The sequence below is a fragment of the Falco naumanni genome, chromosome 2 (assembly GCF_017639655.2).
Source record: "Falco naumanni isolate bFalNau1 chromosome 2, bFalNau1.pat, whole genome shotgun sequence".
Classification (NCBI taxonomy): Eukaryota; Metazoa; Chordata; class Aves; order Falconiformes; family Falconidae; genus Falco; species Falco naumanni.
In genome coordinates, this window is record NC_054055.1 from 42,056,904 (window position 1) to 42,082,391 (window position 25,488).

The window sequence follows — 25,488 nt, forward strand, 5'->3', positions numbered from 1 at the left end:
TCTGAGAAAATTTCCCTAAATCCAGCATTTATGGAAAGAGAGAAATACAGACATTTACATGCATGCTGACTCTACAGTTCTGTTCTTAGAATATTCATCTACCCATACCCTGCAAAACATCAAGGTTTCGTCGGAAGCACTTTTGGACCCAGCAAATCACCTGTAGCTGTCACGATCCCAAATATTTCCTTACTGAGTGGCTATACAGTTCCCAAAGTGCATTACATAAATTACTTCAAAACTGTTGCATGTATGCTGTCAAAATGCATGAATGCCACATACTGAAAAGGCCTTCCAAGCTATCATGCTTGCTATCGTGGATGTCAGACATGGCTGGTTGCTCGCTGTTAACTCATGCACTGTACACAGCAATACAGGATCTGGGTTTTTGAAGATAAATGCCAAGATAATGCCCAGACACCAGCCTAAACCACCATCCCAAAGTGTCAGGTGCACATCTATTTATGAAAGAACTGGTGGCGGTCAGTGGTCAGCTCCCTGGGGGAAATGTGCAATCCCCCAAAACACTGGCCCTGACAGTATGCCTGGCCCCATTCTCCTCCTACATCTACAACAAACCCATCTGATGGTAAGGAAGGAAGTCACCCACCAGATGTGGTGGCTGGTGTCTTGATAACTAAATATCAGTCACAGTCAGTTATCCATACTGCTTGTAATCAGGCTAAAAGATCCTGAGGGCTCACCATTTGGAATTATCTGCATAGCTACGTATCTCTAACAAGTTATTTTCTTTGGGCTTTGGTTTTTGTTTTCTTTCACTATGGCTAGACTTTAGACAGCAACAGGCTGGAAGTAAGCCTGCCCATTCCTTTCCTTCAGGTGAGGTCTATAAGCAAAATAAGGCTTTTGAGGTTTTTTCCTTTTCAACACCACCACACACACACACCTCTGAGTGAGCTGTATTAGAAAGTAACTTGGAAAAACAGATACATTAACACGGAAAAAACTCTGAATGTAACAGGAAAGACTATAGACAAATTCCTCTCTTGCCTGCTGTCTCTTCCGCCTGCTTTCCTCTCAGATCAGCTGTCTTTCAATAGCTTACCATACTGCAAAAAACTCTGTGGAAGCAACTGTCCCTCAGGGAAGAAAACAAGCAGAAAAAAAACAGAGCAACCTTTCCCTCCATCCCTTCTACAACTTGGCTGCACCTGTGGTCCCTGCTCTGCCCAGAACTCCAGGTCTCTGTTGTGTGGCAAAACCCATCTTTCATTTTCACTTTCTTCTTCCCTCTCTGGTCCTACTCAGTGTCCTGCTGCTCTCAGCAAAGGGGTAAGCACTCTTTTTGCAGATATTTGCCTGAGCCAAAGCTCAGAGCCAGATCAATGCAAAACAAGAGTTTTTTTCTCAACTGCCTGGTTGCTTCTTTTTAAAGAAGCATACTATGATGAACTGCAACAATAAAATAGAAATATTCTGTTACAAGGACTTTTTAATGAAAATTTAGTCTGTCTATGGACTCTTCCAAATTTTTAGTTTTCTTTACAGTGCTTTTTACATCACCATTTACTATAGTGACTCCATTGTATAACTTGCTGTAAATATCCTACTAAACATGGAACTAAATTCACAGATCTACAAGATGGTGTTCTATTAAGCTGTGGAATCAATGAATGTCTTTTTTTTTTTCTCTCTTCTTTGTTTGTTTTTGTTATCCAAATGTAATTCTTTGAGGGGTTTGACTTCTTCATCTGTTTTTCTTAGATGTCCTTAAGCACATTTGTAGCACCAGTTTTGTACTGGTAAATTATTTTTTTTTTAATCAAGATAATCACAAAACAACTGGACCAAGTATCTAAGAATTTCCATACATATCTGAACTGTGCTGTTCCAAATAAATTGTTGGTATCTACAGTATCAAAAACTCTGTACCATACACAAAGTACAGCAGACCTGTTTCAGCTGTTGTCTTGCACAGCAAGACCACAGACAGAAGTACATCCACAGACAGACTCTTATGTCTTACTTATCCAGGGGTATTGAAGACATTTTGTAAATCACCCTGCAGGCCAGGACAGCTTCACGTTAGTGCAATGTACTATGAAAAGGGAGTTTCAGTCTGTAATAATGAGTAAGTATATTCACTAATCTGTGTAACAGTCAAGTTTACCAATTTAACCTAATTTTCCTTTGTGCAGTCAATCTGTTTCGATTAACCACTTTAATTGCATAGTATAAGCCTAAAAAGTGCCCTTTATTGGGCAATATACTAAAATAACTGTTGGGTGTTGCTGTTGCTTTAACATATACATTTTCCTTTAATTAAATACTATAGCCAGCGAACAGGTTCCAAAATTTAGATTTCATTATCCAAATTGCATTTTCATATGTGCGAGCTCTTCAAGAAACCATGCAATTCATTCTGCAACTGATTTTTTCTAGTAATGAATGCAACTGTCTGATAATGGAAGCAGCACTTAATAAAATTAGCCCATAGCCCGCTAAAGCTCCTTCACACTGCCACTTCCCTGAATACTTTGACAAGTTTATCTACTCTGGTGCATTCTCCTCAAGAATACCAAGCCAGTGAATGTGTATGCTACCAACACCTGAAATATCACCTGAATTAATGTTACTCCTGCATGTGGCAGTGTCCTGTCTCAAACTCTTGATTTAGCAGTTACTGCTAACTTCCTCATGAACTGAAATCTCTGCCCTGTTATTAGAAAAGAAAACAAAACAAAACCAACACAAAAACTTCACCCTCAAAACAAAAATGTAAAACTCACCAGTTAAATATGAAGATATTCTAGCTTGTGTACCATAGGGATGCTGTCTTTAATATCCATATATTTTAGCTCCAAACTTCAAAGACCTGATAACTATTCCTCTGCAGGAGACCCAATGTTTTCCTAGAAGTAGTAAATATCATTTTCCAGCAAAAAAACTCACAGAGATCTTTTGCTAGTGTTGTTGTTTCAAAACAACTTAGCTGAATAAATAAAGCAGCTCTCATTCACAATACACTGTATTTGATCAGGAAAACAAGAACATAGGGTTTTGGAAAGAAAAAAGCTTGATAACTTTTATTAGTGTCTCATAACAGTCAATTTCTGTATACATTGCTTTGCAAAGATCTGATGGTACCTTAACTGAATTTGATAAACGTCAGGAAAGAGACTCCAGGGGCTTTCAAACATAGTCAGGAAGAAGAAGAAGAAGAAGAAGAAAAAAAATTACATCTAGAAATATAAAACATTTCTCCACAAAATGTTCATTTTCATTCTTCTCTGAAGATAGGGAAAGTTTGATAAATTCAAATAAAACAGATTGAGCTTAGATAATGATACCAAATGCTTATCCATGCTATCTTCTCTATCACTTATGAGGAACTGCATTTTGGAAGATAAAAAAGTCCTCCTTTCCCTCCCTCTCTCACATCTCCCCCCCTGCCCTCCTGCATGACATCATTACATATGCACTCCTCTAGTAACTGTCTGAAGCAAGTCTCTAGCTAAAAACAGCAACATGCAATTTCAAACGTTTTTGGAGCTGAAGTTCCACTTCATTAGTAATAAAAAAATGTCAGAGTTTATTCAGAATTTTTGCATAAAAAGCTGATGTTTACCTAAAATGTAATCCTATTCTGTAAACTACATTCATAAACAGTATAGAACACTTTTGCATTTTCAGTATGCCACAGGACTGACTATCAAATTTTCTGAATTTACAAGTCAATAGGCAGTCTTTCAATCTATCTGGTCCTTGCAGACTCAGCATGCTACTTGTAAGCCAAGCTGTTGTCCTTCTGGCTTCGTATGTTGCTGCCAGTCCTAAAGATTTGGCAGACAAAATTCCTCGCTTAGTAGACACAGCACAGCGGACTGGGGTCTGCTGGACATTCCCAGATTAACAGATACTTCAGATGGTAAGTAGAGTTCCATGCCACAGTGCAAAGCAGCATCAAGTCAATTTACTAGCTGTAGTGCACTGATGTCGTGTTCCTCAGTGCTACCAGTTTTAACTACATAGGCAGTGTATATAGACCCTGCAGACTTTGCAAAACTATGCTCTGAAAAGAGAACGTTATTAAGAACCTGGAAGATGAATGAACTAGACGACCATCCAGTTTGTTCTCCCACAACTTCCCCAGCTTTACAGTTTACAATAGCATTAAGGAAAAAGAAAGAAAGAAACAAACAAACAAACAAACAAACAACACAAAACCCCTAAACAAAAAACAAACAAACAAAAACAAACAAAAAAACCCACCAAACCGCCCACCCTCCAAAATCACAACAGCAAAGGGAAAAAAGAAAACCACAAACAAAAAACCCCCCACTTTTAATATATAAATTTCTTTCTGGTTATGAAAGATGCAAAAATGATCAGAAAAGAAACCAGAGGGCAGCATGCGATAAAAGTTCCATTCAATCTGTTTTTTGGAGTAAAGCTGTGCTTAAAATACCATTCTGCCTCAACTAACCACCTTCTTTCTAAGAAAAAAATTAAATAGGATAATGTTATTGCTTGCAACAGTAAAAAGGAACTGAACACAGAAACTCCAGAAGGTCTTCTGCAGCCTTAAGTTCCCCACATGCTGTAAATATGCATGTTGTCTTTTCTCTGTATTCTGTTCTAAAGTTTCCCCACAAACCAACTGTCATCCCTGATGCCTGCAGCTTCGTTACCAAGAGAAAACACCAACATTATCACTAAGGATTTGCTACTGGATCAATTCTGTAGGTGTAAATCAGCATAGCTTTAGTAACTGCAGTTAAGGGACGATGATTTACAATGCCCTGAGGATCTGGACCTCTGTCCTTATTACTTCGTTAATCTGCATATTCCTGCAATGTACACCAATCTTTTTTCTAATTATTTTTACTTCAACCTACCTGTTGTAAGTCTGATACGGATTTATACAGACTTCATATCATACTTTCTTACTTATTTTTTAACAAGCATTGCCATGAATCTATCCATGGTCCATAAATGATCTATATGGCTGACTGAATCAAGCCTGAGCTGGTAGCTGTCAGCAGGTATGAATTCAATTTCGCAAGACCAATCCATTAGTACCTAAACACTATTAATAGAGTGGAGAGGCAGAAGCACATTTTTTCTATCCCAGGGAAAAAGAGGCTGGCCACTTCTGGTAGGAAGGTATTTGATCAGGTCTGTCAAGAGTCAGAAGAGCATGGTGAGTACCTTCTCATAATAATGAGTATCTCCTTCCCAAGAGAAGAGAAAGTTGGTATCAGGCAGCATGTTTTATCATATTCTTTCAAGCCATCACTGAAGCTAAGGGCCCAGAAAGATATAAAGGAGGTTTAGATATTTATATAGACAACCAGACCATCAACTACTATACTGGACACCATATATTCTCTTTTTTAAGAAAATAAAGTCTCATATTTCAGTGCATAACTCTGCTACTAGACATGCAGGATAGAAACATGCTCAGTGGAAGTGCTGCTACATTTCCATTTTGGAGCTTTCCGTACTTCCCTTAATTTCTCCCCGACACCATCTACTGTTGTAAGAGGACTCTGAGGGAACGGCACCCTGATCCTCCATGGCATGGCCTGAAAATCAAGGAACCCAGTCAGTGAACAAAATCCTGCCTGCTACATTTTATATCCAAATTTATTTTTGAAAAATAAAGTGTTGTGTTAATCCCAAGTTTAAAGTGAGGCACCAGTAACCCACATGAAATTTATTATGTGGGCATTTAAACACCTCCGAAGTCCTCCGAAAGTAGCAGTAACATGGAAGAAATAATTTAGATGGAGTTAGAAGAACTACTTCTTCTGCCTAAAACCTGGTGTTTTTCTAAAAGCAAATGTTCTCAAAGCATTCTCTGCATAAATATGCAATGGTTATGTTTAACAAGTCAGCATTTTTTAAATGCTACAATACTGTAGATCTGAAATGGTATTTTTCATAAACAGAATGAACTGAGACCTCAAATTACCATACTTTATTAACAAGTCCAGGCTTTTATATAGCATGTCCAACCACAGGAGGTATTTAAGGACGGACGTAAGATTCCATACCCTACATGAACGAATCTTAACATCAACTTGGAGAAGGTTACTATTCTACCAGGCTGAGAGCACTAAACAAAAGAAAAAATGTACTTTGGATGGGCTAAAGCAAAGGTTTCCTGCACAGATCTGGGAGTTGGACACAGTGCCAGGAATGAGATTTGTCACTCTCAGATACACTGAAATAACTAATTCCAAGAGAGGGAGAGTTAAAGGTGGCCATACTGTAATTAAGCTAATGTTAATTGTACATACGACTTACCTAGGGAACGGGAATCAGCTGAGTGTACAATTTAAATAAAACTCACACCTTGCTGATTTCTTAGAATTTCTTTCATTGCAGTTCTAACAGGTAAAGAAATACAACTTCTTAGTCATCTCCTCTTCAAAATTTATTTTGGGCTACAAAAGGGTATCTTACTCATCAAGTAAAATTCTCTTCAGTAATCAGGAATACTGTAATAAATGCCTGCCTGCTTCTGTAAAATCAGGATAAATTTTAAAGGCCCACTAATTAAAGCAAACAGTTGCACATATCATTCTGCATTGCTGCAGTGTTATTACTAACCTCATAAATTGAAGTAAAAAAAGAAATACTAAACAAATTACTATGCTCTCCCATTTGCCTACATGGAGCCATCAGTAAGATGCTACTTTTAATATTTTTTTCTACAGTTTCTGGGAGAACAGTTGCTAAATATTTTGGTCTTCCCCTAAATACTTCCAACCTGACAGGTTTGCTGATGCTATTCTTTCTATGCACTTACTGCACATAAAGGAGAAATCTCGTTATCAAGCCTATTCTGAATTCTTATCTTCAGTCAAGTCATCCACCATTGCTCCTCCCATTCTTTAGAAAACAGCATTTCTTGGGATTTAGTGACTGTTCTGTAGAAACACATGCACTGAGTTTGAATCTCCCACTGTGTTTCAGGAATGACTTCACTGAAATTGCGTGGGTCTTCAGAGAATAAATATTAAGTGGATTTCAGTCACAGCAATATGAAGACTTTTGTTAAGACCAAATGGGAGTGCACAAGGCAAATGAATGGGTGAGCCACAAAATTTCAACCTAAGATTTCCATGCTGTAATCTCTCTTCCTACCCTCTTCTTCCCTCCTGTTTCAAAACCTTAACTAGTTTGTTTATTACATCTTCAGTCTTAGAAAAAATAAATATTGCTACCTGATTCCCTTCTGGCTACGATAATCCGATTTTGCTACTACATTTCCTATCTCCTCAGCCCCAGGCTTTTTATCTGAAGTCACTACATACTCCACTAGTAAACTATCACTGCTCATCACCTGCTGTGAATCACAAAGTCGCTGCAGAAACTAATTAGGGACCTATAGCTGGCAGGAAGCAGTAACTGCTTTCTTCAGCTCCTTGCCCCAGAATAAGAGCCTACACAGAATATACCCTGCTAGTGAGCTGTACAGTAAGTGCAATTTGCATTCGCTGGTCAGTGCCCATTGCTTCTCAGCGATGACTGTTCGCCACTGTGAGAAAAAGGTCACTACCAGCCACTGACTGGCAACTGCTGTGTGCAGAAATGGGTCAGCAATTATCTCTTACCACAGAACAAGTATTCACTGTGTCCAAATTTTAAAATGGCAAATACTGCAATAATGGCAGGTGGCACTGATGGGTTGCAGTGTGGCAAATCCAGTTTGCAGCACCTGGTCAGCTTATAGTAGTGAAATACCTACTTTTGTCAGGATAGCCATCACCATTGATAGTGTTAATCAGCTACTGCCAAAACCAGAAACAGGCTAGTATCAGTTAATTATAAGTAGTACCTGTTCTAAATACATGGAGTCCCAAATAATCAAGGCTAAATAATTAACTCTTTTGTAGCAGTGGAGGTTTATCAGCCCTTCATCTGCTTTTATCATCTTATGATAACCTAATGCCAGAGTTTTTCTCTTACATTTTGCTACAGCATCCTCCCACCCTATTTCTGCTCTTCAGTAGTGCAACATAATCTTCCAGCCGCATATCTTTCTACCTGCAATAACCACAACAGCTGCATTTCCCAAGCCCTTCTCTTCTTTTCTCCACCTACACATGGGTACCTAGCCTATGATTTCTCTAGAAGTTGTTCAGCAGATAAACTGGAGCAGCAGCCACAACTAACGGCTGCTCAGGCCGTGATTACTTGCTACCTTGCGGTCTTTTCCTTGCCTGCAAGCTTGAGAGGTGGTAGCCTTGGTTTATGGCAAGGTAACAAGGAAGGCTAAAGAAATACCTTGAATTGTCACATGAAGTATTGGTTGCCAGCTTTTGGTTTAGATATGTAGTCTTTCCTAAGGTTGATTTCTTCAGAATATAGATAATAATAGATGTAGTTGTTGTGGGCTGGGTTTTTTTCGCCTTGCTTTTCAGGTTATATCACAGATTTTTGGCAAGGTCCTCTCTAAGCAGACTTTCTTTAAAAAAAGAACTGATAAAAAAAGATCTTAAGTCAGATCCTAAAGTTCTGGAAAAATGGATGCCCCAATTTCCCACTGTTTTGCATCTCTTATCCAGCATTTTTAATCCAAACATCTTACCGAGGTCATCAGCTTGATTCATATTTACAGATATAGAAAATGGATAATTAAGTGAATGCATGCTCAGTAAGATAGTTTCAGAACCAAGAGTGAATAATAGTGCTTTGAATCCCTTCCCAGTGTACTGTGTGTGCAATAATAAAGAGCCATGGACATGTCTGTGAAACAACGGAATCACCCCAGTTCAAGTGATTATATAGAAAAGCTTGAAAAGAAGTGGAAAATCAGGCCCTGGATGAGTCATAAAGTAAGCAGATAAACCAAATGCACCTTCCTCCTTTATTAACTTTCTTAATGAGGTTATCTCTGACTATCAGGAACTCTTAACGAGACCAACAACTATCTATTTTAAATGCCAAGCAAATGCCTGTTAAGCAACAGACTCCTTCTTTGTAGGGTTGATGCTCTTGAATCCAAATAGTAATCCTGACTCTTGGGGTTTTTCTTCCACTTTGCATTTTGAGTATGTGGCAAAGCACTGTGCAAGGGATTGCCTTTACAAGCAGAGCTGTATGTTTTCTAAAATGGGTAAACAGTATTGTAATAATATATGTGGAAAGATCAAAATGCAATTTCTTTTTATTATTCCTATTATTGCATTCCCCTACACAATGGCAACCTCTTCAGAGACATTGTCTGCAACATAATATTGATTTAATGTGCCAGTTCATATGCCTGCCACGTCCTCAGATTAAAGATTTAAATTACTATGACAAGTGAAACACTAAGAAATTCAACAAATCACCAGATAGGCTTATTCACACAGGATACATTTTACAGTGAAAAAAAAAGATAAAGGAAAAAAAAATACCCACCCCAGCAGCCACAGCTTAGGTGTAGGCCAGATTTAATTTGCTTGATTGGTCTTGAGATCTTTGTGCATGAATTCATTATTCTCTTATTAACTATTATCATTACTGGAATTTATAAGGAACCTATAAACCTATTAAACTGGTCTTAAATGTTGCAATCTATTTATTGAACACACTAGCAATGAAAAATTAATTATTAAACAACCACCACAGGAAAACGTCAGTGGCCTTGTCACCTCAGAGGTAGATTGATAGCATGTTACCTTCTGGAGAATGGGGCCCTGCAACACTCAAATATAAACCTTGGAAGGATAATGCTGAGTATGTCACAGCATAAGTCACATTTTTAATTTTATGTTTTATTAAATGTTAGATAGAATAAATTTATCCAGGCCCCACAGACTCTGTCTTAATAAATGAATTGGCGCTCTTTCAGATGTAAAAAATGGTCACAGCTTCTCAAGGGCATCAGAAACCCTGAAGCGTAAGACACCAGTAAATACAAAGAGCAAAGGCAGCATGGACAGTGATATATTTGCAAGCACTGCGGGTGAGCCAACACTTTCAAAATGCTGAGGCTAACAAAACAAGGGCAGTGAACTCCCAAAATGGGAAAAGCACCTGCAGTAAGAAGCTGTGCTTCAGTGCTATTGCACGAATGTGTCCACTACTGAAAGAAAGTAGAAAAGCTGCGGGTTTATCACCCTCCTGCTACTATATTTCAGGATATGTTTGTACATTTAAAATTTCATGAGCAGTATTAATAATTTATTTTTCTCCTGTCCTTTAATTTTCTAAGGCTAGACTTTGAAAACAAAAGGCAGGGAGACCATGTATTTTCTCCTTCCTCTGCAGTTATCTACAGCACCTTCACTTGTGTTTCTTGTAGAACTGCTGTCATTAGTAATACATAATTTGACTAGGAAAAATGGTTACAAGTTCCTTAGTCCAAACCAGTATGTCTCTGCCCTGGCACATCCCTCCAGAGACATCCTAAGATTTCTGCAAGTGGCTCCATTCCAATAACATTTGGCTTACATAAGGCAGGGCAGCTCAATGCTACCACTCAAGCAATGAAAGGCTTTCAGAGCATAATCAAGTTGTACTATATATTTCCACAGACACTAAAGCAAATTATTGTAAACAACTATCAAAACTGCAAGAGAAGTCCCCTTCCCTCCACTGTTTAATTTAAAAAAAAAAATTGCTTAAAATGCTTTTTATCCAGAAGTCTAAGACATGGGTGTTCAATAGCCATCCCTCTCACATTGCCATACATGTTAAACTGTCAGCCAGCGTAAGAATAACAGGTTCCAATAAGCAACACTCAAAACCAGAGAGCAGGGAGTTATGCTAAAAACGTCTTCTCCTGCAGTCTGTGCTTCTTGAATTCATGCAGCTGGCATCCTCCTGCTGAATGCACAAGAGTATTTGAACGAGAAGGTGAAAAGGAAGAGGACCCTGAAACTTCCTTTGAGTCTGGCATTTTTCCAGCAAGTCAGGAAGCAAATTCCTAGCATGTAAACAATATAAAGGAAAGTGAACAACAAAACAAAGTGCACAACTGTGCTTGGATTTTACATTACATTGCATTACATTCTTCCTAACTTCATGACGCTTACCACCCTACTTATGAGTCCTACAACTGATGTGAGAGGCGATTAGAAGGACTTTATTAATCAATAAATGAAATGTGACTTCACATAGGCAAAGGGTTGCATGGAAACATAAGCAGTGAGATGAACTTGCTACCGCTAAAACTGACAAAAAACCAAAGTTGAGCTACACTATATTTAATCCTATCAGTCTTTAGCTGACCCAAGGCAATATATTATAACCTCACATGAGTAGTCACAGTTTATAACATGAACTGCATATTTATATGAAAATTTTAGGTTTGTATTCAAAATGTGAAGGAAAAGGTATGAAGAGAAAATGACCTTTTTTCTCTCCCATTCTGTGAGGATAACAGATATTAGATGGCTTTCCAGAAGTGCACAGCACTGGATCCAGCAATGGAAGCCAGTTTTTAAAATTATTATGCAGTATATATTTATATGAAGAATATACAGGGTTCAACAAATAAATGAGATTAATCATATCTTGAAGCTTAGTTTTGTACTTGTTTTGGCTGGGATAGAATTAAAATTCTTCACAGTAGTTAGCATGGTGCTATGCTTTGGATTTGTAGCCAAAACAGTGTTGATTACACCCTGATTTTTTAACTATTGCTGAGCAGGGCTGGCACAGCCTCAAAGCCTTTTCTGTTTCTCACACTGCCCTGCCAGTGAGGAAGCTGGGGGTGCAGAAGAAGTTGTGAGGGGACACAGCTGGGACAGCTGACCCCATCTGACCAAAGGCATATCCTATACCATGTGACATCGTTCTTAGCAATATAGGCTATGGGAAGAAGCAGGGAGGGTGGCCATTTGGCATTATGTTGGAGCCCTGCTTTCCTGGAGGTGGCTAAACACCTGCCTGCTGATGGGACTCAGTGAATGAATTCCTTGTTTTGCTTTGCCTGCATGTACAGCTTTCATTTTACCTGTTAAACTGCCTTTATCTCAACCCACTGTGGTGGAGTGAGCCAGCAGCTGTGTGGGGCTGAGCTACCTGGCAGAGTTAAACCACAACCAGTTTTTAATTATTCTTTATTTATTTTTATTATTGTTGTTGTTGTTGTTACTGTTACTATTGTTATTATTGTTTTATAATGGACATTTCCATTTCACAAGTGGTTCTCTTCTTTATCACCAAATCACCCTTCTTTAGTGGTGGGAAGGAAGACCGACTCAGTTTTAAAGGATGTTCTTTCATCAGACATTCTTTTAGTCACAGTTTCAGCTACTCAGGGAAACTGATTGCTTTAGTACTAAGAAACTACTGCATTTTGACTGCATTTTTGAGGTACATTCTTTGTAACTCAGGCATATAAAAATGTTAACACTTTTAAGCAGGAGTAAGTGTGTATGCAGGCAAGGAAATAAATATGTTTAGTACACGCTGTAAGAGAGCAGAAAATCAAGCACAGCATAAGTAGCTCAAAATGTTCCAGCTGCATCTAAACTTACCCTCTTGGAACATGACTCCTTCTGCCAAATCCATGTGCCCTGATTTCCTTTCCAGGATTATCAGGACACTGAGAAGAGGGATATGGCAGATGTCCTTCTGTTGTCAAAATACGAAATTTGCATCCTGTGGGGAACATGCTCCCTGACTTGGACATCTGCAGGGCTGGTATGTTCAGTGCTACAGATACATTCATAGTGTCTAGCTCCTGCTACAGAGTGAAGAGAAATCTGATACTGGTGGAATGAAAGGTCTTATCTCTCTACTCCAGAAGAAAGAAAATAGTGCCTGAATGCAGCAGTTGTTACCCAAGGATACACTCGCAACACAATGTATCTGAATCCACTCTCTATTAAATTGACAAGAAAAGCATGGGAAGTTAGGCAGACGAATGACTATAAAGTGATAGTTACAGTAATAAGTAAATCTTAATCTTTTTCTAGTGCTTTAACATTTAGCACTTTTTCTAGAACTGTAAAAATCTAAATATTCAGTAGTTATAAAGCTCACATTGCTAAATATATGACACTGCAACATATGTTCGTTCACTACTTTCTCTCTATTAAGAGGCACAATTTATGAGCCTGTCTAAAGAAAACTATAGCCATCCGATATCAAATATAGCCTGTACAGGCCTTTTCTGTACCCAACCAAAACATCTCATACTCTTGCTGAATAGAATGAATGTCCATGTGAAATTATTTCACTATTTTCAGGCAGAATATAACTTGCCTAAATATTTTTCGTTCCTGTTACCAAGTAAAATGATGCAAGTTGAAATTCACACTTGTCTGCTAGTGAACAGGTATCCAGCTGAAGCCTCCCGTCCAGCAAGATCAACCAGACTTGTAAGAACTGGCATAGGGTGCTCAATTTCATCCACAATATAATACATACAGTATTGCTGTGTCTACAACAGCTGGCCCACACCAAATCTAAACCACAATCTAAAATATGATGCAATTTAGGAAATCCACACACTGTCAAGAATGTATTGCTCTGCTCCAATATAGTGTACTTTTGTAAATTAGCCACTAGATACAGGTTGGTATCAGACCATCTGTACTATCAAGTACTTACAAATGGGAAGCCCTGAAACTACAACCTATGACTCACATATTAGCTTTACCAAAACTAAGGGTACGAAATTTCAAAACTTTATCAACTGAGCCAATTTGCAGTGAGCCAGCAAAGTGGAAGTCCATCAAAGAGAACAGCAAGTGAAATAATAGCTCTGTCTGTTTTAACAGAGGAATTTGCTTCTCATCTCTCCCCAAACAACAATGTTTTTTATAAGGTGCACAATAATGACAATATGTAACAGAAAATTTCTCAGAGATACATGGATCTCAACAGATGATTATATGTCAATTGTTTTTATCATACATAACATACAGATGGATAGGTAGATAGGTAAATGGATAGATACAAACCATTAGTATGTGTGTGCATATTATGTCCATGCATGGCTAGAAAGCTCCTTGGCAATACTATTAAATGTCAAAAGACTTCTAAAAGGATGTTAAATACAAATTAAAAAATCCAAAGTCTGTGACATGGAGGGTGTCTGTCCTTTAGTAACCTTTGGTTCTGAAGATGAAAAATTGAGATTTGCCATCCACTTCTACAGTGACTAATGAGCTAATAAATGTACAGACAGATGAATGCAGAATTCTTGATTTCTCTTTAAAAAGGTGCCTACGACCCAAATTAATTATTTTAATCAAAACCAGAAGAGCCATAAATACTGTGAAAGAACTACATTTTCAAGAGCTCTGCCCAACCCTTATGAACATAAATGAGACTGTTTACCGTGGTGCCATTACTCCTGAGTATAGAAACTTGCTTTTTACTGAAGGCAAATGTTTTTCAAACAAATTCCAAAAAGTTGTGTGTATTACAAATGCTTTCACACATGGAATTTGCGGAGATTATGGAATATAGTCCATTTTATAGCAAAAAAAGAATTATTAACCTTGGTGACTTTGGGCAGGTGATTTCATTCTTCTTCCTTCTCTTTGCCTTCCTATTCTTTGCCTATGAATTCTATTTTTCTTGTAAGCTCTTTGAAGCAGGAGTTATTCATATATGTACTTTAGTCCTCCATTATTGACTAAGGACTCCAAGAACAACTGTAGTACAGATAAATAAATATATGGATAGTCACAGTTGAAGGTGTCATATCAGCACTATTGTAACAGTTACCTATGAAAAAGCTACTCAGTTTGTAGTATGTGCTATACCAAGCAAACAGATCTCCCTTTTGTCCGAAAACTTCTACTCATTTCTAACCATTTCTAAAGTTCACTATAGACTTACATCATTCATAGTCCCTATCACTCTCTTCCCCCTTTCTCCCTTCACTTGTCTCCTTTCTGTCCCTCTGCAACATATTGCTATTGTGGGAGGTATTCACACTGTCTAACTTTAGTCAACTAATTTAGGGCTCTGAATCACCCTCTAGGAGTGGCTACCTCACAGAATATGACTATATATGGAATAGAAAATTTTAAACTTAGATGTTCTAATATGTACTTTCTTCAAATACCCAAAGTAGCTTGGCCTAGGTGGTGTTAATATTCTGCTGTATAAAACACTGCCTGTCAACAGTAAGAGAAGTTACAAAGTGTTCGGGTTGCAGATGTATTTTCCCTAGCTCAGTACCTCCTTTCATTTTCTCTCACACTGATTTAACACAGTAAGCACACTACTCGTAGGAAATCATATAAGAAAAAAGAAAAGATTAAATGAATACGGTATTTACCCACGGAATTTGCTAAAACATTAGTAGAATTTAAAGAGCACACGGCTGCTCAATAAATTGCAGCATTCAGCCAAGGAGGCTGCAGCTGTAAGACAGTACATGAGTCCCATGCCTAACCACATCTTGACCTTTCTTCTAAGACTGTCAACAAAGGTGTCAATTAGGGCAACAATTAGAGCAACACATTTTGTGTTGTGCTAGACACACTGTTACCAAGGGGACAAAGATCATACATTTTGCTTAACACTGGATTCCTGATTGGCTCAACACAGATCTTCCACTGACAACTACTTTGGTAAGTCTCAAGATGAGAAACAGGTAAGTGCACCACTCATACTTTTCTTTTGATCTTTTGGGACACAGAAAAGCTTATACTGTAAATGTCTGAATGATTTCCTGGTTCATCGTTGGTTTTGTTTAGTTTATCATCTCTCTTACACAACTTAAGTGATCTAAGCATTTACGAACTTCCTTTTATATCAGGATTTAACATTAAAACTGTTTGTTTCCCCATATCACACTAATTATGTCAGCCATAAATTATGCATCCTAATTCATCATATTGAAAGCTTCATCATATTCAAGACTAGCTTCTGAAAGCCTCCCCTTAGCCATGCCATAATAAAAGGCTTGATCAACACATGTATCAACTATCAATGCATTTAATTAAAGAATGGTAAATGTGATAAGGTAATGAAGGACAGAAAAAAAGGAAATAATTTTTTTCTGTCTCAGTTGGAAAATGAATGCATTTTGTATTCATTAGACAAAACTTACAGAAGAGTAAGATGAAAACAACATATAGTTGAATGTGGACTGTCCACCGCATAAAAAGGCAGTGTGCTGTGTACTAATGGTAGGAAAAAGAATATGGAATTACATCAGGGGTCCTCAAACTATGGCCCATGGGCTGGATACGACCCCCCAGGGTCCTCAATCCGGCCCCTGGTATTTACAGACACACACACCCTGCCACCCCCACCCCCACCCCACACCGGGGGTTGGAGGGGGGAAACCAAGCAGCCGCAGATGACTGCCTGCCACTTCATCCGCGCGCCAGCCCCCTGGTTAAAAAGTTTGAGGACCTCTGGATTATATTATAACATTAAGCTTTATCTTGGAGTTCCATTAATAGGAGACATGTTGATGATCTCTCAGACAATAAATATGGAGACCACAAATCTATTTTAGGTGTAAGGAAAATGTTTAGCTAACATAGGTATACAAAGAATGATTTTGAAAGAAATAAGGCATTTCTATCCATGGTTCTTTACATTTATAAAAAAATGTACATATAGCAATTACTAATAATCCCTATGTATCCGAAGTTTAATTAAAATGAGTAGTACTGCTTTTACTCCACACAACATTGTTTTGCCTTCCTAATTAGATATGCTTTCCACCACAGTGATATGTAGGAACTGACAATCCAGGGAGAACCACAAGGGTATGGAAAGATGCAAGATCTGTCCAAGCAGGTTTTAAGTACAAGAAGTATTTTAAATTGGATCTGTATAAAGGCATACAGGCTGACAGTCATGATAGGGCTACTTGGATTTACCAGTTCCTGGGACGTGGGAAGAACTTACATAACACCCTGTTTTAAACCACATTTCTCAGTTAATGTTATGGACAAACTTCAAACATTTGGCTAAAATTTACAAGGCAGTTCAGAGACATTTGCATGCAAATTAACTACTGCTTCATTAAAATTCTTCTTTTACAGTTAGCCACATAATTAAAATGTTTCTTTACCAGTCATCTCCTTTGCAAATTAAGTACTATGGCATTTTTTTTCTCCTTTTCCTAAGAAAATATATCTTGTCCAATAGCATGCTATGACATAACATTGACACTATTATCAATACCTCTGCCTGTACTCTACATCTTTAAATTACTCTCCTAAAATAAGCCTGCGACAAAAAATTCCAGCACCTTTAATATACACATACTTCTGAAGTTATCTAAAAGAAGTTAATTGAACCAATAGATTTTTACATTTTTAGGAAAATGACAGTACGAACTTTACTACTTTGCTATTGTGGGTTCCGTTTTTCCCCACCTCCTCCTGTAGCCCTAACTTACTATTGCATGAGTGGCACTATGTTGTATCTGCTCAATGGAATATGAAATGGAACCTAAAAGTTAAAAGGCCAATCTGATTCGCTGTTCAAAATCAGTGATATGTGAAATAAAACAAAAACGAGATGAACAGTTTAAAACAAATTAGAGAGTGAAGCTATGACAGTTACCATTGCTATTAAATGAAAAGGCATTTAACTTCTATGGAGTTACACACTGAAGACTTGCCTTTAAGATACTATTCACAGAGCAGCATCCCTTTTACAAAACTACATAGACAAATACAAGATTAAGTCTTCATACTAGAATATCTTGAATTTTAATGATGCTCTTGTTAGATATGCCTTTACAATGAATGATCAGTAAGACCTTGGGAATATTATCATAAGAATTGAAATGCTATTTAGTTTTGATAGGAAAGATTAAATATTTTCACTGATTCAGCCCTACGTTCCATATCAATTAGGAAAATTAAAAGGAAGCACTCTGACAATTATGCTATCACAAGGCAATCCAGTCTAGGAGTGGACAACATTCGTATCTGCTGATGTTCACGTTTCTAACAATACACTAATATACTTTAAAATAATACTTAGTATGGATGAATACGATATGCACAACTTATGCATAGGCAAGACCTACATATCTTGTGAAATCTCTGGATTTTAGTCCAAAGACACAGAAGTTTCTTTTAATAAGATTCAGCCAGAAGAGTATTTTGTTCTCTAACAGATAAATGGCATGATATTTTGTACATTACCTGCCAAATTCTTGATTTGACAGATTCTCCATTTCTAAAAGTAGAATTGGTATTAAAAAAAAATATCTGAAGTTAATGTAATAATTAATGTATCTGTCTACCTAGCTTTAGTGTTTTCAGCTGTTTCCTTCTGGGAACCATATACAATTCTGCTCTGAGAATTTTGACTAGGTAGTTTGAGGATCACAGTTTGTCTTACATAGACAAATATAATTAAAAGTGTCAGGAAAAAAAATCAATGTCTTTGAAAAATAGAGTGCCATCAAAAAAAAAAAAAGTGAAATCACAAGTGATTTGAGAATGTTCATAGAAAAAAGCCTTTCAACTACATCTTTGTCACATTTGGATGAATTCTGAGTTCCACTGAAGTAAAAAAAAAAAGTTCCTATTGATTTTTACTGATACATTTTTTTACCTTAAGAGTGAATTTGTAAATCCTGAATAGAATAATTGCATATGTTTATGTCTCTATGATTGTAAATATGTTGTAAATCCTCAGTAAGGGCAGCAAAAATATATTGTGCCAGTTCTTGATTAAGTGCAGGATAGCCGAGTAAGGATCTTACACAGAAACTTTTTTGTAGCTGTGAAACTTGGGGGGCAGGGAGCAGGGGGAAGGCAGCCAAAATTCAGCACCTTTTGAGCCTCATAATTCTATTACTTTGCCTAGGCTAAAGAAAAAAAATCATAATGATTTTAGGGTTTATATGAACCTGAAATGCAGTGGTACTAAAAATGCCACCCAAGCCTGCTCCCAATATTTAGAGAAACTCCCATGACCTGGAGCTGGTAGGTTTTTTTCCACAGATTTAAGGTTATGGAAAAGGACCTTCCAAACAAACAGGTATGTTAGCCAATATAACCCTTCACAGCTTATTCCCTCTATGTTGCTTCACTTATTATCTTGTACATTAAAATAATAACCATTGATACTACTCCCTAAAAAGAAGTCATTACTGGGAACTAACAGGATGGAGGGAGGGAAGGTATTAAAACATTTAATTTTAAAAATGCAGCATCTGTTATAGATTCTGATATGCTACTAAAGTCTGGGGAACACAGGCGGGTGCACAGCCTTTTAAGGAAAGGAGAGAAACAAGCAGCCTGCCTGAAAAGCACTGATAAATTTTCTTCTGGTTCACATTAATTTTTATATAGGTTCTAGAGAAAAATGAAAGAACAAAAAAAAAAAAAATCCTGTTAAAAAAGGTGCCGATTCTGCATTGGAGTATTATCAGAAATGGATTTATTTCAGACAGTGTTTTAATGCTTATTTATTGATACATTTTATCGTGGTGGGTTTACATGAATATTGGTGGGCTACAGGCTTCATTTATTGAGTGACAGTCTCCTAGAGATATTGAAAAGTGTTCTGTGATATTCTCCCAAATGGCAATGCACCATTAAAAAGGCATGTATTTATCTCTTAATACTATCCAAATACACACACATTTAAAGAGATATATTAACCCACAGCAAATGCAAAGCATGGATATTTTCAGTATAAAGCCAGCAGCAGGCACAGTATTCTCACTGCTTTCCATATGCATTGTTTGTGCAAAACTCAGCCTTCAATCACTTGACGTCAAGTCATCTTAGCTTTAGCTGGCAAAGTGTAAAGACTAACGTTTTATTAAGTTGCTACTTATTTTGCAAATATATTGTGAAAAGCATTCAGCTTTGATTTTTTTACTGCAGTGAGCTCATATTTTTGGTATACATTTTTCTCCCCTCTAAATTAGCTAAATGGCACACAGTACAGTTTCTGTTCTTATATTTGATGCAAAAGTGTCATTAACATACCATGTTCACTAACAGGTGTGACTGCAATTTATATTCTATCCCTGTAACTTTCTTACATTGCACAAGCACTGTGGTATTTTAGAACCTTCCAAAATTAAGTGAATAGCACCAAGTCTTCTTCCTATTCTTCCTTCTGATAAGAAACTCTATTTGCATTTTTGATTATACTATATTATACTGATAATATTTGTGTTGCTTTACATGAAAAACAGGTCACAGTGGCAAGTTTTACTGTTACTGTCTTATAATTCAGCATCCTATATTTGACTATATCAAAACAGCTTGCTCAAGGAAAAGGGATGTATATAGTATATATACTCATATACACACAGATATGTATGTGTGCATAACTAATTATGTATGTATGTATAATTGGTCCACAGATAGCCATAGATTATATTCCATATTTTGCCTTCAAATCTTACTATGCTCTGGCAAGAGTTGTAGAGAGGTTACTAGCATTTTCACAGGCTCATTCAGAAAGGAAAGACTTGATACCTGTTGTCAACTTCCCTTCCACCCAAAATAGTTTGGTTAAGGTTGGGTGAACTACAGTATGGAAAATACTGTATTTCCTTCAGATAAAACTTTGGCAATATCACAAGAAGTTCTAGTTGTCCTTACAGTTCCTTTACCAAGCACGTAGAGTCTGAGTTGCAGGTGACTGATCACATTTCCACCAATATGCTCAGGATCTCTTTTAGTGTCCATTCTGAATTCAAGGCAGTGGCATGCATCTGTGCAAGGTATCCCAAGCAGTCTGAGGAGCCTTCCTTTGTGCAAGCAATCTTCTGTGTGAAGAAAGGTGGTGGAGTCTGATGCACACTGTAGGCAGTCAGGATTGATGAAGCAGACATAGACTCTCTCAGGGAGAGGATTGGGAACACTTGAGAGAAAGAGAGAGAGATACCAGGAAATAAGCAGGCCTAGGGGATGTCAGGACATATAAAGCCTCAAAATAAGATTGCCTTTCCTCTTTTCCACAAGAACTTTGGGGATTCCAAACCTTAAAATATCTTGGTTCATATCAGATTTTGAGAGAAAGTCTGGAAAAATAAAAGCTGCCTAGACCTTACCACTAGTTTCTTTTTTTTTCCCTTATTTTCACACAGCCTGTTTAGACTGATTATATTGCTGTTTTTAAGATTATCACCAAGACAGTGTTAAGATCTGCTATGTTAAAAGCTTGCCCCCATCTTAACTTTGAACATGTCTGCCCAACATGCTGAATGAATTAACTACTTGTTTCATCTTCTGTCCTTAATTTCCATATTTGTAGTCACAAAAAGCATAGTTGTGTCTCAAAGATTTAGCTTTATTTTGAAGGTATCAGGCCCTTAACCTTGTTAGAGTAACTGAATAAATGTGGCAAGAACAATGTTCCTCTCAAGAGACTAACAGTTTCCACCTCAGTCAGAGACTAAAGTCATTTTGGGATAGGATGCAAAATGAAGCAAAACTTTTCTCAAAGATAAAAGAAGGCATATATATTGTCAATTTTCATTACAGCAAAAAAGTTAACAGCAGGGTGCTTCAAGGCACCATACAAGGACCAGGTGTTCAAAATGTATTAATTAATGTGAAAAAAAAGAGTGAACAGCAATATGGCAAAATTTGCAGATAACACACAAAGAACTTTGTTAACCAAGTCTGAAGAAGATGGGAAACTTCAGAGGTAACTGACCAAGCTAGATGGATGAGCCATCTTAATAGAGGTGAAAATCATCTATTTAAATGCAGATTGGTGAAAAAAAACGAGCCATGTAACAAATCATTCGCTTTACCACAGATCTCAATTAAGAGTGCAACTTAGGAAAAACACCTGGGCCTCACTACAGCCAGCTCAATAAAGAGCCCAGCTCGATGTGCAGCTGCAGTCAAAAAAGCAAGTAAAATGTTAAGATGCATAAGAAATGAGTTGGGGAATAAGAAAGAAAATATAATGTCATTATATGAATCAATAATTTTCCTTCCTCTGGAATAGTATGAAGTACTGGTCACCCCATCACAAAAATGATATTACTGCATTAGAAGGTATTCAGAAAAGAACGACTGCAATAATTAGGCATACAGAGAAGCCTTCATATGAAAAGACTGAAAAAAAATTGCAATTGTTAACCTTAGAAAAAAAGATGAATAAAGAGGGATATGATGAAAGTATAAAAATGGTAAGTGGTGAAGAGAAAATAGATCAGGAGCTTCTGTAGTCCTGCATCCCATAATTCAAGAACAAAAGGACACTAAGTGAAAGTGAAAAGCAGCAGCTCCAAATCTGATAAAAGGACATGCTTTCTAATGCAGCGCATAATTAGATTATGGAACTCAATGCCACAGGATGTCACTGATGTCAAGACCTTACCAAGATTTAAAGAAGGACTCAGCACTTACAGCTCTTGATATTCTTGGGAATCTTACATAGACTAACGGTTACAATGTTTTGGAAGAGAGGTAATGTGCCATGTTTCGTGATTTAAACTACAGTACTTTTAAAAATAATTTGGAGAAAAGTTTCCTGGATGTCGACTTTTCCATCTCTAGCTATTTGATTATTTTGTTCTTTGCTTTGCTTGTGTTGTTTGCATTTTCTCTTGAGACATCTGGGCAGTTTGGAGGGAGACTGTGTAATAATCACTATTTTGATCTGTTTACTATTAACCTAGTACCACCCTAGTGTCTTAGTATTTCCTACAAAATCCTGGTGTATTAGGACTTTGGTCTTCCCTTTTGCAGAATAATTGTTCTACGCTCTACTGTACTCCACCCCACTCTATTCCAGTTAGCGGACTGGATTTGTCACCTATTGTCAATTAGTATAACCATTACCGTAAGCTATATAGCACTGTGCATGTGTTTGCAGCAATTGTGAAATTTCTAGATGCAGAACCAATTTTTTGCTGTGGCAGCTATACCAATTGATTCCATGTGTCCCAATTGTCTTCAAGCCCTACCTTAACCTCCAGCTATGCTATTGACATCTTGCTTCACATCCTGCAGCTGGAAGACACATGCAATGTCTCCAAACAAGAGACACTTTGCTTCTTATGCTTCATATTCTCAACAGTTCCCTTAACACATTTTTTTTTCTCCTTTGTGCCTGTCTTGCTGCTTACAGAGATAAGGTATTCTTCTTTACCCTTTTGTTCTTACACTATTTTCAAATTCATTAGCTTTTCTTTCTCTAGTTCTTTCCTATAGGAAGACTTTCAGTAATGATAGGCACAAGCATAAAAGAGCTTTTCCTCAAATCAGATCTGTTAACTGAAAACTGCATCAAAAAAAAAAAAAAAGAGTATGAGCGATACTTGGTAAAGCAGGATCATTGATTTTGAACAGTATTCTCAAATAATTCTTCCTTCCACTGTTATTATTTCATTACATTCACAAAGCTGGGGGGTGGGAGGGTGGAGCAGGGGCACGGGGCGAGAAAACCTTTAAGTATTGTAAGTATCTGTTAGAGGTTTTGGAGGAAAACAGTAGTAATCTGTTTATTATTATTGGTATTATACTAAAAGCCAACTTAATTATATAGCATTAAAACCGCCTACCATTTTCAAAGATTCAGATTCAACCAACTTGTCAGAGACCTCATTCAAAAGAAGCTATCAAACTACATAGCAGGGAGATAAACCATACTAGCACCTTTATAGAGGTTCAATTAACTGCTACTATTGCTTTCATCTGACACCTATGCAGCACAAAACCTGGTAAGTTCTGTGATAACTAGGGTAACTAGGAAGCAAATGAAGCTATTGGGGGTGGGGGCACATAGAGCAGCTGTGTTTGTAGGGCCAGCTGTGTGAACACGATGCTGGAGGGCTATAACTACCTTGAAGAGAAGTTGAATCCAGAGGGTGTTCACAAAATGGACACTGCAGAGAGACTGCAAAGATACTTGACCTGGGGAAAACACTTGAGCAAAGACGGGGAGCCCCAGCTGAGCTAAGCTGTGATTATCTGCTACAAAGAAAAATGTGTTCTGCTTTGTCTCCTCTCCTTCCCCACAACTTCCATCACTGTAGGTTTTCAAGATGCAACTGGACATATGTAGGGTGCTACATAATCTCATCAAGGCTTCCTTTTCCACAAAAGGTTGGATCAGATGATATTCTGAGGTCCCTTCCAACCTGGGCTGTTCTATGGTTCTACAAATTACCTCTGCTTTGATATTGTTTATTTTTCTCAACTTTCAGATGCATGCCTCACTAACAAGACATGGTCCTATGATTCTTTATTCCTTTTTTCCAGGAAAAAATAATAAACTAGCATTAAAAAATTATGTTCTACCTTTCCCACCTTCAGCTGGTACATCCTCCACAATGTTACAAAGCACCATGTGGATTACAAATTTGCATCAGTGCCGTCTTTTGAGACACCCACCTAGCAATGGTTTAGGTATAAACCATACGGTTTAGGTATGTCTGAGGGTTTGCAGTTAGTCTGCAAGACTGGTTCTAGGCTGAATTCAGACCACAGGACATGCACTGACCACACTCTGGCATAAATCTGCTGTTGTAGCACAAAGTTCAATAGCAAAAGAGGAGGAGCTGGTTAGCAACAACAAGGAATTTAATTGAAAAGCCTGGAAGAAACGGATCATCTGTTACATGAAATAATAAAAAGTATGAATACTGTTGGTCTCACAGGAATATGAGAAGTGTTTCCAGCCTGTGAGTATTTACAAACATGAGCTCAAGATAAATGGTATGTGTATTGTTCTCAATCTTTTAAATTTTTATTAAGACTTAATTCTCATTGATAACAATTCCACAATCATGAAACAATGAAATACGTTTAATTTGAAAGCCATCTGCTGGGTAAAGAGTGTATTGTATTTTTTCTTAATAAGTACTACACTAATGAAAATAATATACCTTAATGCTGCATGAATACTGCATTTCCAGCCACATTTTGGCCATTTTATTTTTACTAACAACCACTTAGTTTCAAGTTAGCTTCTTCCTTGGTATTTCATACTGTGAAAGAAGTAGAACATCTCATCAGGAAGAACAGATTTAGCTAAATGATCACTATTTTGCAAGAAAAAAATTCACCTAGATGATCGTGCTATCTTTTTAACTCCACTAGCCTACCTTTTCAAGTCCTCTGTTCTAAATTTTGTCATCAGTTAAAAACCATGGCCTGAAGTCAAATATTATTTTCATACGAAAAATCTACACAATTACTGAAAACTATTCCAACTAATTTGCTTTCTCTTTCTTAGCAAAGAAGCATAAATGTCAGCCAACTATTAAAATAAAAGATAAAATATTTTGTTGCAGTTATGCACAATTAGGTTTCCCACAATAACATTACATCATTCACGTTACACGAATGCATGCTATCTTCTTGTTTTGCATTTTAAATCTAAACAACATTTTGTGCTTTTTTTTCTATACCTCATATCGGCTATGTGTTATTTTGATATACATTGTGCCAGGTATAGACAAATAAATACACTTCTCTTACCATTAAAAAAATCTTGTCATGTTAGAAGTTCAGATCCCATTAGATTAGGTAGAAATGTACATGGAATGAAATAGAGATGGGATAGAATTTTAGCATCTCAGCTGAAGAAAGGCCATGCTGTTTTGGTTGGTGTCGCTGTATACTTCAGAATGAGTTTTGGAAGAAGCAC

At 37.3% G+C, this 25,488-nt stretch overlaps 1 long non-coding RNA gene across 1 annotated transcript in view; it reads right to left on the bottom strand.

Moving 5' to 3' along the window:
• Positions 1 to 19,279: 19,279 nt before the first annotated feature.
• LOC121083567 overlaps positions 19,280 to 25,488 on the bottom strand; it is an 83,854-nt gene continuing 77,645 nt past the window's right edge. The window contains exon 2 of the long non-coding RNA XR_005826412.1: positions 19,280 to 20,739. This is a non-coding gene — a long non-coding RNA (uncharacterized LOC121083567). The remainder of the gene's footprint in view (positions 20,740 to 25,488) is intronic.